The following is a 15,413-nucleotide window of genomic DNA, read 5'->3' as shown; positions in this document are numbered from 1 at the left end:
TACACAACTCAGTTTTCTCCTTTCTTTTCACATCCTAAAGACCCGTTAATAACCAATCACAAGGCATCCCCTGCTTCCACAGTAAAATTCAGCTCTTTAGGGCATTAGGTTTAGTTTGGGAAGTGAAAATATTTCATTTATGACGTGGGTTGCTCAGAAATATTTGGATAAGCAAAGTGGCAGCTCTCTAGATTATAAAAGCTTGTAAATGACAGATGATATAGCATAAATAATCATCATCACTGTATCATGTAGAATATAAGTAGGCCTGATGTGAAATTATCATTTTCCAAATAACCTTTGAGTTTTCAACATTCATTTTTATTTCATCTTGGAACAAAAGCAAATCCTTTCAAAAGATTCTGCCAAATGGAATGGTGTAAAAATGACTATTTTAATTCATGTTGGTCTCTGTCACTTTTTGGAAGTGGCCAGACCGTCCACCCCGGACCTCAGAGAACTTCCTGTCAAAATTTCATCAAAACTGATAGGTGGCAAATACATTTGGTGGTGATCGGACAGCATATCCCACAAAGCACAAAAAAAATACACTCACACCAGCACTACATATAAACTCATGAGCTGAGGTGGTTAGAGACGGGAGTTCAGCCATGCTTTGAAGAACTACATGGACCTGCTTGGTAGCATATCACTTGAATAACCATATATTAAACTAGATATTAATTCCTCACTAACCCTTTCAAAACTATTTGTTAATGAAACCTTAATATAAAGTGTAGTTATAACAGATGACCATCATTCTTTAAATATAAAGGTTAGCTGGATTTTAAAACATTATCCAAGTGATTTAGGAGCACAAGCAGACATATGCACTATGGGTGTGGGATTTTTGGAGTGCACTAAAGTGCTGCACATCAATTGTCCTGTACATGTCCAACTAATGTAAATGAAAAATGTCCTTAATGAAGCTTCAAGCAGCACAATGTTAAGGCATGCTACATTAGAGCACACTAGGAAAAGTGTACTGCACACCAGCAGGGTCTACATGGACCCCAAAATGCACAACATGTTAGTGTGTTTGAGCAATGCATTGCTGTGGAGGCATGAGTTCTGCTCACGGCAGAGAAGCCCTAAAGCCCACTTTCAAAAATGCCAGTCATTTAGGAGTCTAAACCTCACTGACTTTCAATACGATGCACATTCTTAAATCATTCAGGCTCTTCTGAAAATGATGCCTCTTATCAGACTTAGCTTTTCAGCAAGAACTGATTCATTCACAAACAGCTGTCTTGTTTATTTTAATCCACCACCATTTCCCTGTAAGGGAATTCCATCATGAGTAAATGCAAGTTTCTCAGCATCTGGTTTTCCCTGAAGATAGCTGATCTGAATGTATAACCATTGAGGCCTAAATTTGGGATGGTTAAGTTTGGAAGTGTTCACTGTTTTCTCGGGAACATATGCTTTACTTCACGTTGCTTCAGATACCTTTAGTGTCCTCTTTCCATACTCATGAAGATGTTTTGTGGTGCACCTGAGAAAGCAGTTTCATAGTTCCAGCTTTAGGTGTAATATAATGGACCATTCTCAAAATCACATATGCAAAGCTTTGGTTAATGATGGGATTTTATTTGCTCATGGACCCATAAAATAGTTATACTTTCTCAGTCAGAAGCTGGAGTATCAGAAGAGCTTGTATAACTATTAATTTGTCTTGTTCCAGTTCTACATTTTTAGGATTGGATCCAAACCCCATACAAGTCAATGGAAAGATTCTGGGTACCTTTGGTGTCTTTGGACCAGGCTCTGAGTTCTGGGCATGTCTTGAGAAGACAAGTAAAGAGATGTGGCAAAAAAATAACAAAAAGCATCCTTTAACAAATTTAGTTAGTCACATACATTGGGATGGAGAACGTGTTATTAAAAAATGCACATCTAATCTATAAATTTATTGCCTGGAACAAGTAGAGATCAGTTACATCTCCAAGTAACTGACTTTCCTTCATTTCCCAGACTAGTATAAGTTTTAGTTTCTTTATCATACAGCAAAATAATTTGTGCTAAATTATCATTCATACACAATTTAATCTTTCTTAAATTATCATGAACTAACCTCCTCTTTATTGACCAGAAATAAAGTCACCATAACTTTGCAATAAAACGGCTTCATTTCTCACTTACTATATAGTTTGATTATAGTCAGACATTTTCAAGGATGACTCCAGGAGACATTGATTTGCTTCCCCTCCTCAATTTTGAAACTTAGTTTAACAGAGAATGAGAAAAAAAGAAATCTATGTTAGATTAGATGAAACTGTTTAGAGGTTTGCTAATTTGCTCCCAGAGTTGGATTCTTTTCTTTCAAATGTCACTGAGATCGATTTTTTAAAAAGATAAATCTGAACGAATAAAAAACAATCAAAAGTCTTTCTTTCCTTTATTTATTTGGTTTTGAAGCAAGGGACTTGGCATTAGAATCTGCAGCAAGGAACTTCTGAAGAGTGGATGCTGTAATGAGCCTTCTCACCCTATTGAAGGGAACCAGGCAGAGGGTTTAGTTAACCAGTTTATAGAGCAGCCATGAGTCTCAAAATAGAGGGAGAGGAAATAAATATCCTATGGTCAGAGGGACTGAACAGCAGACCAGAGGGTGGAGATGGGGGAGAGTCGTTGGCTGATACCATAGCATGGGAGTTGTGTCTAACGAAAAAGTGTGGCACAAGGCAGCATTTTGCTGATAAGGGTTTGTCATAGCTACTACTAGAAAGCAGTTTGCAAGGAAGAGGCGTAGGGGTGATTGAACATGGAAGTTCATGAAGATTGTAATGCAACACCTTTTGTCCTATGCTGGCCTGCCCCCATGGGGTGGGTTAGGAACTAGTGACATGAAAGAACGTTGTGCTCATACAGACCTAAGAATAGAAGCATACTTTCCCACCCACCTGAAAATCAAATAGTGTTGGACTTGTTCTCCCAGCCCCTTACTACTGCTTCCCCTGACGTCTATGAGGTCTTCACTTTGTTCTCTCTTCTTTTCTGTTCATCTTTTTGTTAGATTCCCACATCCCATGAACCACCTCTACTCCTTTCATCCCACCTCTATGCCAGAACACGATGTGAAGCCAAGTGTGTTTGAGTTGGAGTCTAACTCCCAAATTCCAAAACTGGGCAGGTACTACGAGAAGACAAGATTGCTCACCTTCAGTTAGGACACAAATCCTCTAATAAGAACAACTCAGCAGCCATTTTGTATTAGAAATAGTGCAGATCATGTTCCCACGTGGAATTCATGCATGTTTGACCGCTGACTTCAATGGAAGCAAAATCTTTTCTAGAAAGAATTTTTTAGGCCTTGTCTACATGAGAAACTAGCCAGAGACAGTGAAAAACATACAAATAATATTTAATTACATGAGACGAAGGAAGCCTGCCGCACCATCGTTGAAGCTTCTAGAAGGTCAGATTGTGAGAGGAGGTCTCAGAGATGACTACATCATTGCAGAGTAGATAAATGAATCCTTTGTATCAGTCTCCACTGCAGAGGACGTGAGAGAGATTCTCATACATGAACCACTTTTTATCTGAAAACTCTGAGGAAGTGTTTCTAACTGAAGGATCGATTGAGGAAGTTTCACAAAAAAAAACTGATACCATGATTAAATAGCAATAAATTACTGAGATCAGATACTATTTACCCAAGAGTTCTGAAGGAACTAAAATATAAAATTAAACACAATTAATTGGTTGTAAATGACAATTCATAGTTTAGTGCCTTCAGCAATCTTGGATGAATACCCTCCAATCCTGCTGATTTATTGCTATTTAATCATAGTATCACGTATTATATATTACTATTTCATAATAGTATTGCTATCACTAGCATCACTTTCTGTAGCAGATCACTGGAGGATAGTTAATGTAGTGTTGGTTTTTAAAAATCTCCAAAGATAATCCTGGCAATTACCATCAATAAGCCTATCTTCAGTGCTATGCATGCTGCTTCAAATGATTGTAAAGAACAGATCTATGAGACAGATGAACATGATTTGTTGGACAAGAGTGAACCTGCCTTTGCGAAAGGAAATAATTTCTCACCCCTCTACTAGAATTCTTTGAATGCTTAGCAAATATGCTCATAAGATGATCCAATTGATACAGTGTACCTGGACATTGAGAAAACCTTGGACAGGATATCTCTCAAAAGGCTTTTAAGCAATAATCAGTCATGAGAGAAGAGGGAAGGTCCTCTCATGTATCAGTAACTGGTTAAAAGATGGGGGTTGGGTAAAGTAGAACTAAATGAACAGGAGTAAATACCTCTCTAATCCAGAATTCTCTCATTCAGTAACATCCATAATCTGGCATGATTTTAGTTAGCTGGATGACCATTTATCACAGATGTCTCTAAGTTTCCTGTGGTCCCATAAAGTTTGCTTACAGTCACGAGTCCTGGATCTCAGTGTTCTGTGCTGTTATTTAGTTTTAGTTTACCCCTAAATGTCTTCTAAGAGCCCAGTAAGCCGTGAATGTGTTGGCAGTGCTACTAGACAATATTGACCTCCCATGGTCTGGTAAATTCTCTTGTCCAACTCCAGTCAGGTTCTGAAGATGCTGGCATTAGAGAGGTTCTTCTTGTCCCACGATGCCCTACACATCTGTACTGGAACAAGTGCTGTTCCACATTCATTAATGATCTGGACAAAGAGGTCAAGAGTGAGCTTGCAAAGTGTTCAGGTGATACAAATTTATTCAAGATAGTCACATCCAAAGCAGACCACAAAGAGTTACAAAGGGATATCACAAAACTAGCTGATTGGGCAGCAAAATGTCAGATGAAATTCAATGAAGATAAATGCAAAGTAATATACAATGGAGAAACAAAAACATAATCCCAACTATGCATACAAAATAGAATCTAAATGAGCTCTTCCCACTCCAGAAATATCTTGATGTTCTTGTGGATAGTTCTTTGAAAACATCTGCTTGATGTGCAACAGCAGTCAAAAAAGCAAGAGTTGAGACTTCATCAGCAAATGTGCTCCCTAAACATTTATTTCCATCCATGTTAAATATCAGCTTGCATGGCTAATTTTCTGCAGTGGGTGGAGTCAGACATGATTATGTAAATTTAGAGGAGGCAGAGAAGGAGGTTTGACAATTGATTTCACATCCTTTCAGAGACGTCAACATTTTATTTCATCGTGCACTTTGGAGATCTTAACGATTTTGCCACAGATTGGTTTGTGACTGTTATTGCACTCATAAATTATCGGTTTGCAATTTTGTCCATACGAAATTGCATGTGGACCTCATTAGTATACTATTTGCCTTCTAACTTAATAATATTGGAAGGAAATGTATGTGTGTCTATATATAAAATGCCCAAGAAATTCCATGCTATGCTTTGAATTATGGGCTGACAAAGGGGAGCTTTTAAGTGAATATAATATGCCAACCCAGTTTCCCTTCTGCTTAATTTAAAAAAAAAAAATGTCATCCAGAGAAAGCAATTATTAGTGAGGAGATGAGTCAGTGGAGTCATTCAAACATGAAGTTCATTTGCATGCATGCAGAAGGAAATGGAAGGCTGGGTCACTTTGCCATCAGATTGCTGTGTTGAATCGCAGCATGCTGAGCCAAAACATATCTCCTTGGCTTCGCCTTGGTGGGACAGATACTTATACAAACATCCAATGAATTAAGTGGTGCCCTTGAATGTGGAGTGCCACTGAAGTGCAGTCAAGAGGCAACATCCCTCCCTAGCCAATCAGATTTGGAAGAGAGTGCTTCCCCTACTGTTCCCTGGAGCATGATGTCACCTTTCTGCCCTCCTGTCCCAGCCTTGGGCAGAGAAGATGAGTCATATCTGGAGGCCACACATCCAAGGGACAATGTGGGTGGCTGCAGTACCCCTCCACCTAAGGGCCAGACATGATCCAACCTGAAGTGAACTGCTCCTTACCTAGCTGTTTACGCAGTGCTCATTACTTATTTAATGGAGCATTCCAATAAAATAAAGCTATGTTTCAACTCCCGCTCCCCAGCCCACCAAACAACCACTAATAATGAAGATTGCCTTTGAATTCCTCACATTTGCATGTGGCATCAGCACAGTTGGAAAGAATAATGGCAGTTATTAAAAGAAATTGCCACAGGCAAAATATGACCCATTTTATAGCACAAAGCCATGCAAACAGAAAAGAAGGAGGGAAAAAAGAGCCACCCCATGAGACTTCCCCCTCCGCACAGGCTCCCCTCTTCCTTTTATTCTTAGTAATGAGAAGCTTCACCTGATTCTTTTCTGAAGCACTGCTGGTTAGGTGCAAAAGCAAAGCTTTTCCCATCAGCCTAGTCAGAGTGTGTAATCTGCATTTTGCACAGCTGCCATGAACAAAGAATTCAGAAAATGTTTCTGTTTCCCTTCTCAGCTTGCTTCATGAGGATGCAAAACTCCCCCTCCTTGTGAGCAAACCAGATTGGAAAGAGAAGTCATACTTGTTTATGGCCCAGACTTCTAAAGGTATTTCACTGATGAAATAACTAAGTCTCATTTTCTAAAGTTATTTAGGCATTGAGGAGCCAACAGTTCATTGACAGTCAACGTATTTTAAACACACTACAGAGGCAGCCAGGCATATGGGGGCCGGAAATATAAGCCCTTGTATCAGAGGCCTGAGGCCTCTGATTCAGTAGTGGTCAAAGCTTTGCTGATAGAAAACAAAGTCAGGCTGTGAGTCAGACAGGGCCTGCTCATGGAAACGGGGCAGAATAGGGCGGATGTTGCACAAACACACAATCCTAAACAACAAGCAGTCTGAGTTTCAACCATGAACCCTCACGACCCAATAAATTTGTTAGTCTCTAAGGTGCCACAGGGCTGCTTGCTATTTGTGAAGCTACAGACTAACATGGCTACCCCTCAGAGACTAAGTACCACACAGTCCTGAAAAATGCTAAGTTCCTAAGATCATGAATGCAGTCATGTTCAAGAAGGAACCAGAACACCTTAATACCAACACATTCTCTGAAGGATAAGAGGTACACAGTGACCCATCTTAAAGAAAACGTCAGGATGGCTAGAGCTGTTTTAATTGAACCAATAGGGACAAGGTGGTGGTTAGTTATGTCCAAAGGGGCAGTAACTAACTTTGTATCTTTTGTGTATGTCATGTTGAAATTCATGAGTTTTGGACACCTAATTTGCTCAAATGCTTCGGAAAAATCTCACTAGATGATTATTTACTTCTGTAAGTGTTAAAATACATTTGAAAATCTAGCCTAGAGACTTTTCAGAAATCACACTCAGAAGCCACATTTAAACTAAGATTTCTCAAAAGCAGCCTAAAGAAATTAAGAGTAAAATTGTGTGTGTGTTGGGGGAAGAGGGGTGGAAAATGTTTTTGATTCACTGGCTAAACAAATAATTTTATGTTCAAAATCAAAAAGTGCCATTTATTTGTGAATTTTTCAAAAGATGAATTTTGAAAATGCTTAATTTTGGTTTAAATCTGAGAGGACGTTCTGAAACAAAACATGCTCTTGAAACACGTTCCTACATCTACACTCGTGAATTTTTTGAAAATGACAGTAATCTTTTGAAAAACCCAGTGGAGCATCTATACACAAAATGCGTTTTTTCAATATCAAATCTGAAGCACTTTCTCTCGTGGCCCTCTTCCTCTCCCAGACGAGGAAGAGCGCTTTCTTCCAAAAGATTCTTTCAGAAAAAAATGTGGGTATACACCTCGAGATCCCTTCTTTCATGGTGCCGGATTTTCATTCTCTGGCCCATTCTTTTGAAAAAGAGGGGGCTGTGTGGATTCTCTTTATCGAAAGAGTGGATCAGTTTTTTTTCCATTTGCTTTCTGGTGTGCAGATGCACTCTTTTGAAAGAAGTTCTTTTTGGAAGAAATCTTCCAGAAGAACTTCTTTAGAAGGATCACCGTAGTGTAGACATAGCCAAACAATTGGTTTTGGAACAGCCAAGAGGAAACAATTTCAATATTTCCAAAAGATAAAGCCAAAATATTGCTTTTTTACCAAAACATTCTACTAAATTATCCCCAAATTTCTAAATTGTGTACCAGCTGTTCCCAACCTTTTTGAGACAGTGACCTATTTTGAAAATTCAATAAGACTTTGTAACCCACGGCAATTCAAAACTGGAGTGGGGGAAAGGCTCTTGCCCCCCAGCCCCTAGACTTAAACCCCTTGCAGCCCCAAACGGCCCTCCCTTGTCCCCAGGCTTAAACCTCTTACAGCCCCAAAATGCGACCCCCCTGCCTACCTCACAAGCGTACCACTGCTGCTCCCCACTGCTCCCTTGCCAGGGCTGCTGCCACCACTGCCTCCTCTTCATGGCTCCCGCATTGCCCTCCTACTCCCTTCCCCCATCTGCAGCACAGGCAGTTCCCTGCACTGCTGTGCTGAAATAGGGCTCAATTTAATTGATTTAGTGCTCGGATCCCTCCTACTGTCTGTCAAACCAATTCAATGGGGTTCCATCTTAGCATGGCAGGGCAGGGACTGGGAGTCAGAGTGAGCAGCAGCAGTGGTGGGAGCTGCAAATGGCTCCTTAAGGAGCCACATGCATCTTGGAACCAGTTGGCAACCCTTGGAAAATTTAATGGTGACCCATGTTTGGGCCCCAACCCATCGGTTGGGAATCCCTGGTTTAAACCAACCTGAATCTGCATTTTTTGCAGAAAAGTATGAAGGTTCTGGAAACAAAAAACAAACCAGCCACAAGTACGAATTAGGGACAAAAATTCCACTGAAATTCAGCAGTTTGTAGATAATTCCTTCAAACATCATTGAAGACCCCAGATAAAATCCATCCAAATGCTTTTGTACCATCTGTAGCAATAGTTCTGCCTCCACCGAATATGAATAAAATGTAATTGAATCATAGAATCAGAGGGCTGGAAGAGACCTCAGGAGCTCATGTAGTCCAGCCCCCTCGTTCAAGCAGGATCAACCCCATCTAAGTCATCCCAGCCAGGACCTTATCAACCTGGGACTTAAAAATGGGATGTAAAATCCACCACCTCTCCAGGAGATGCATTCCAGTGCTTCACCACCTTCCTGGTGAAGTAGTTTTCCCTAATATCCAACCTACTCCTCTCCTGTAACTTCAGACCATTACTCCTTGTTCTGCCATCTGACACCACTGAGAACAGTTTCTGACCCTCCTCTTTAGAGCTCCCCTTCAGGAAGTTGAAGGCTGCTATTAAATCACCTCTCAGTCTTCTCTTCTGTAAACTAAATAAGCCCAAAACCCTCAGCCTGTCCTCATAAGTCTTGTGCTCCAGCCCCTTAACCATTTTTGTTGCCCTTCACTGAACCTGCTCAAGTAAATCCACATCTTTTTATACTGGGGGGCCCAAAACTGGACACAATATTCCAGGTGTGGCCTGACCAGTGCCAAATAGAGGGGAACAACTACTACTCTAGATCTGCTCGCAATGCTCCTCCTAATGCACCCTAGTATGCTGTTAGCCTTCTTGACTACAAGGGCACACTGTTTACTCATATCCAGCCTTTCATCCACCATAACCCCTAGGTCCCTTTCCGTCATACTGCTGCTGAGCCAGTCGGTCCCCAGCCTGTAACAATGCTTGGGGTTCTTCTGCCCCAGGTGCAGGACTCTACACTTCTCCTTGTTGAACTGCATCAGATTTCTTTTGGCCCAATCCTCCAATTCATCCAGGTCACTCTGAATTCTCTCTCTACCCTCCAATGTATCTGTGTCTCCCCCTAGTTTTGTGTCATCCGCAAACTTGCTGAGGGTGCAATCCAGTCCCTCATCCAGCTCATTGATAGAGATATTGAACAATACCAGCCCCAGAACCAATCTTTGCAGCACTCCACTTGAAACTGACTGCCATCCAGATTGTGAGCCATTGACCACTACCCGTTGGGCCCAACCATCGAGCCAGCTTTCTATCCATCTATCAATCTTGGATCCATGGATCCAATCCACACTTCCTTAATTTATAGGCAGGAATGTTGTGGGTGACTGTATCAAAAGCTTTTCTGAAGTCAAGATGTATCACATCCACTGACTTCCCCATGTCCACAGAGCCAGTTACCTCATCATAGAAGTTGATCAGATTGGTCAGGCGTGACTTGCCCTTGGTGAATTCATGTTGACTACTCTTGAGAACTTTCCCCTCTTCCAAGTGCTCCAAAATGGATTCCTTGAGGATCCTCTCCATTATTTTCCCAGGGATTGAGGTAAGGTTGACTGGTCTATAGTTCCCTGGATTGTCCTTCTTTCCTTTTCTAAAGATGGGCATTATGTTTGCCTTTTTCCAGTCATTTGGGATTTCTCCCAATCTCCAAGAGTCTTCAAAGATTGGTATCTTTCTTTCCTACAACTTAGACAACTGAAAGATTGGTGCCATTGGCAGGTACACACTAATGAAAAGTGTGTCAGTAGCAGCATATTCTCACCACACAAGGAGTTGGTCAGAGGCATCCAACTTCCTGCTGGAATTAATGATAGTGCCAGCCATTGTCTAGTTTTTGTGCCCCAGATTGGCCTGCCTGTTGTCATGAGATGAAGCCTGCAAACATGGAGGACTTTTTGTCAAACACTGTGATAGAAACAGAAGTGAAATTGTGATGTCAGAAGTGCTGGTTAACTTCATTTTATGCTCCAAGAACATGTCAAGGCAATGCAGATCACAGCTGGCCATTTACAGGGCACTATTTCTCGGCAAAAATGATTGCCAGGCACCAAAAATCTCATACTGTGTGCTTGGGAACAGTGGTGTTCCCTGCTCCCTCCTCTCACTCCTCCCCCAGAGAATGGCAGATTTCATCTACTCCTTCTGAGCAGAAAAGCAGAGATGATAGAAACTTATGAACATTGTCATTAGTTTAGCATAAATCCAGAAGAGACCTACTGAGCATCTCAGGACTTACATCTGTTTAATTAGAGCAGAATTGTGCCTATGGTCTGCATCCAGTACTATAATCCATTTTTAAGTGAATAAAGCAGTTTGCCTAGTCAGTTTTGTCAATGATTATGGAAGGAAACAAATACCCACAGCAACTGATAACCAATGTAATTTCCCCTGCTGTTTACCTTCATGGTCGGTTTGCTCCTTCAGACCTCAAAAGCAGAGCCCATTTCATTATCTGAAGAATTCCCAATAAAGGGGCTGTATTTAGAGGAGAACCAATTTACTTTGGCTGTCTGTAGTGACACAGCTACCTGTGAGGTTTTCTGGTCTCCTCCCCTTCCCCAGGTTAAGACAGGATATCTTGTTTAAACTTAAAAATTGGAGAGGCTTTTCACAACTAGTCATTGTAAGCCTTTGTCCTCCTTTACTTCCATCACATGCCAATGTTCTGTGGTTTCCCTAAATTTTGATTATACTACAGACAGAGCTAGTTAGGTGCTTGTGAAGTGGCCATTTGCTGAAGATATATTCACCCCTGAGTGCCTCCACTCAGTTCTTACCAGAAAATTCCTTGTAGTGGCTCTTTCATTGTTCTCCTGGCTTGCCATTTCCTTGCTTCAGTTGTGCCATAGGGTCACTCCATTAGGTAAGAACACAGTGGGGGTGCCAGCTCATGATTCTTAAGTACACATAGATACCCTGTTAATATCTCAGCCCTATGGATCAGGCCTCCTCCCTCACCTACAATAAATTATAGAATCACAAAACACTAGAACTGGAAGGGACACTGAAGGGTCATCAAGTCCAGTCCCCTGCCCTCATGGCAAAAGCAAGCGCCACCTAGAACATCCCCAGCAGAGGCCTATCTAACCTTCTCTTAAATATCTCCAATGATGGAGAATTCACAAGCTCCCTAAGTAATTTATTCTAGCACTTAACTACCCTGACAGGAAGTTTTCATAATATCCAGCCTACACCTCCCTTGCTGCAGTTTAAGCCCATTGCTTCTTGTCCTATCTTCAGAGGTTAAGGAGAACAATTTTTCTTCCTCCCCCTTGTAGCAACCTTTTTGGTACTTGGAGCTGCTATCAAGTCCACATGAAATTGGTCATAAGATTGGTGTAAAAATTTTGACTTTGAAAATAAACGTTATGTTCTTTCCCTCTGTTTTTTCTTTCTTTTTTTTTTTCTCTAATCTGTAGCATTCCTGTTCTCAACCCTTTCCCTGCAAACAGAAGGGAGAAAACTTTGGGCAGACCTTGACACACGGTCTCTGTCCCATTATAACTATATTGGTTTAGAAATGGCTGTCATATAAGGCTGCACAATCTCAAAATTTTCTAAGTCTGTACACTTAAGGCAGTAAAAAAATGGTTAAAAAGTGTTCTATTCAGTAAAATTAGGGGAGTGAGCTATTCCAGTATTAACTCCTTTATCCCAGTATGACTACACCCACACCTGGAGGTGCTACTGCTTTAGTTATATCAGTTTGGAAATTGATAAAATGGTACAGAAATCTGTGTGTAGACATGCCTTTTTTAAAGTAAAAACTGAGGATCTTAAAAATAAATCACGTGACTGCAGGAGTTGGGGACTTTAAGAAAAACAGCAAAGCTATTCCAAGACTTACATTAAAGCCATAGGAGTTAGCAGAGTTGTGTTAGCAATCTGTAATATAAAACATCAGGCCACTCCACTCAGAACAGTTTAAATGAAGAGTAACTTCACTGAACTACATACATCAGGGAAAGGCTGTTGTGGGTGAGGGTTAGGTCCAGGGAAGTCAATTTATACAGTACCTGATCCATCGCAGGGGCCTGGGGTAAAACTAAAGTAAAATCAAATGTGTTGCTACTATATTTTTATCACATGTTCTTTAACTTGCCCCCGCCCCCAACAACTGCTTGATATACAGACTCACAAAAATTAAAGAGGTCTATTCTGGGTGGTTGGTAGATGTGGATGCCTTTATGACTGTTGCTGATAGATAACTCGGCATCTTTGGCAGTGGAGAATCAAACCTAGGACCTCTGTAGAAGCATGAATGCCCACTGTTTTAGCCAAAAAGGCCTGGTTTGTTATCCATGGCTGTAGCAGGCTTATCACCTTCTGTACGCGATCCAGAAGCTGCCAAAGGGGGAAGTCACCACACCGAGTAAGTGCTTTGCACAGAGGAATGTTGGCCCGGCAGGAACTTTCAGAGGTGTAAGTGTAGTCCTGCCTTTTGAACGAAGGTAGGACCATGTAAACTAGCCCTTGCCCATGTAGCCAGGTGTTTGTTTAACCTAGATTGAAAAAGCTCCCATGAGTCCCTTGTCACCTTGTGATTTTAATGCTGCATTTACCCCCTTACCACCAGCTGGAAGAGAAGCTGGTGGGGAATGTGGTGTCCCGTGGATGAGCAGAATCTCCCTCTACAAACCACTAATCCCTGCTCTTCGGTCTGCACCGCCTGTGGGTTTGTGGGCCACGGTGTTTGGAAGCTCATTGTACCAAACAGTCCAGGAAATACCTGTCAGAGGTTATGTCTGCATTGCTGTTAGACACCCTGGCTAGCCTGTGCCAGCTGAGTCAGGTGATTGGGTTTTGAACCAAGGGGCACCGGGCTTGAGTGGAAGCCTGAATTCTAGGAGTCTCCCACCTCACAGGAGACTAGAGCCCAATATTCAGTCCTAGCCTGGAACTCTATGCTGCAATCAAACAGCTCTTTAGTCCATAACTGCAGCATAGATGCCCCTGTGTGATCACACACCACAGTCCATTAGCAACTGAAAGTTACTCACAGAATCACGGGCACTTTCTCATGCTCCTCTACTAACATCATATATGCCATCATGTGCCAACAATGCCCAGATGCTTTGTATATTGGACAGACTTCTAACTCCCTTAGACAAAGGGTCAACGGGCACAAAACAGACATCAAAACACTCCAGATGCACAAACCAGTTAGTCAACATTTTAATGGAATGGGCCATTCTGTCAATGACCTAAAGGTATGTGTGTTACTGAAAAGAAATTATCGCTCCTTTGTAGAAAGGGAAGTGGATGAATTGACATTTATATTCAAATTCGGAACATTAACACATGGTTTAAGTCATGATGTGAACTTTCTGAGTCACTATAGGGGCTCATCTGCATACTTAACTCAATCTAATTCTTGATCTTCCCCCCCACCCCTCCACTCTCTGATTTGCTCACCTTGATTATCTTTTTCTGATTTGTCCTCCTTGCTTACTGTTTTTGGTTCTCTGTGCCTTAAATATTGAGTCTGTTCTGGTCTGGCTATGGCCTGAAGAAGTGGGTCTGTCCCATGAAAGCTCACCTAATAAACTATTTTGCTAGTCTTTAAAGTGCTACTTGACTGCTTTTTGTTTTGAAAATTCTCCAGTGTGTTGCAAAGCTCATCTTTTCCCTAAGACCTCTGAAAACATCAGGAAGGGAAGAGTAATGCTGGAGAACAGCGGCTTAAGTTTGAGACACTGGTTTGGCTTGGTGGTGTATTTATGCCAACTGGGAGAATTTCAAAGGCAAGTATAGCAACTGGGCATCAAGGCTCAGGGCCCCAGGGGCATTTAGGTATTTAAAACCAATCAGAGGTGGCCCCCAACAGCCGTTCGTGCCTTTGAAATTCTTCCCCAGCTTGCATGTGGGCCAAATTATTTAAAATCACACTCACCAAAAGGATGAGACCACATGGCATACACATGTAATTGTCCTTTCCTCCCCTCCCCTGCCCCCTGCATTTATTGTACATCTTCAAACAAGGAAATCAATAGTGGATCAGCTGGTCCTTGCACATTTCAGAAGGAGCTGGCTCCCCACAGTGTAACATTCCAGTGCTTATTCTTGCTAGCTTTACACATAGTTATTTTACTTGTATTTCTTAATTTACATTTTTCCTTATGTTATTAGGCAATATTTTGACAGCAGCATTTTGCTGTACTAAGTAATGCCAATAAACAATAAATAGGCCCTTTCCCGTCGAATGTCTTCATTTATTAATGTATTTAGGAGAAGCGAAGATTTTCAGAAGTTCATAAGGGATTTTGAAACATTCATTGCTGATTTGTTCTCTTAACCTCTATTCAGAAAGTCTCTCCAACAGACACCGAAGGGGAGTGCACCAAAGTGCTTTTAAAACATAAAATAGTGCAAGCATCCTTCAATGACGTTCCTCTGTCATCACTTGTTTCTTTTGGAGTTGTTGCAGATCTAATCACTAAATACATGCAAGCCTCCAATGCGGTATGGTTATTTTCATTCTGTTCTCCTCCAATTTATTGTCATCTGTTACAGAACAGCCAGGGTTCACTATGCCCAGACTGCATATTAACATCAGGAATTTGGAGCCAGGCACTCCGCACATGCAGCGGTTTTCATGTGTGGGCAATTTGTATAATAGGTCCAGATGGTTTAGAGAGCTCCGTAAGTCAGAGATGGACTGGCTGATGAAGATATTCACTGGGCTCTGTCTATTGTCCTACATGTGTGAGTGTTTAAAGGGAAAGCTGCCAAAGAGATTTTGCCTTCCCTCATTGCTCC

This window comes from Carettochelys insculpta, chromosome 4 (assembly GCF_033958435.1).
Source record: "Carettochelys insculpta isolate YL-2023 chromosome 4, ASM3395843v1, whole genome shotgun sequence".
Taxonomy (NCBI): Eukaryota; Metazoa; Chordata; order Testudines; family Carettochelyidae; genus Carettochelys; species Carettochelys insculpta.
This window is presented reverse-complemented; position numbering follows the sequence as displayed.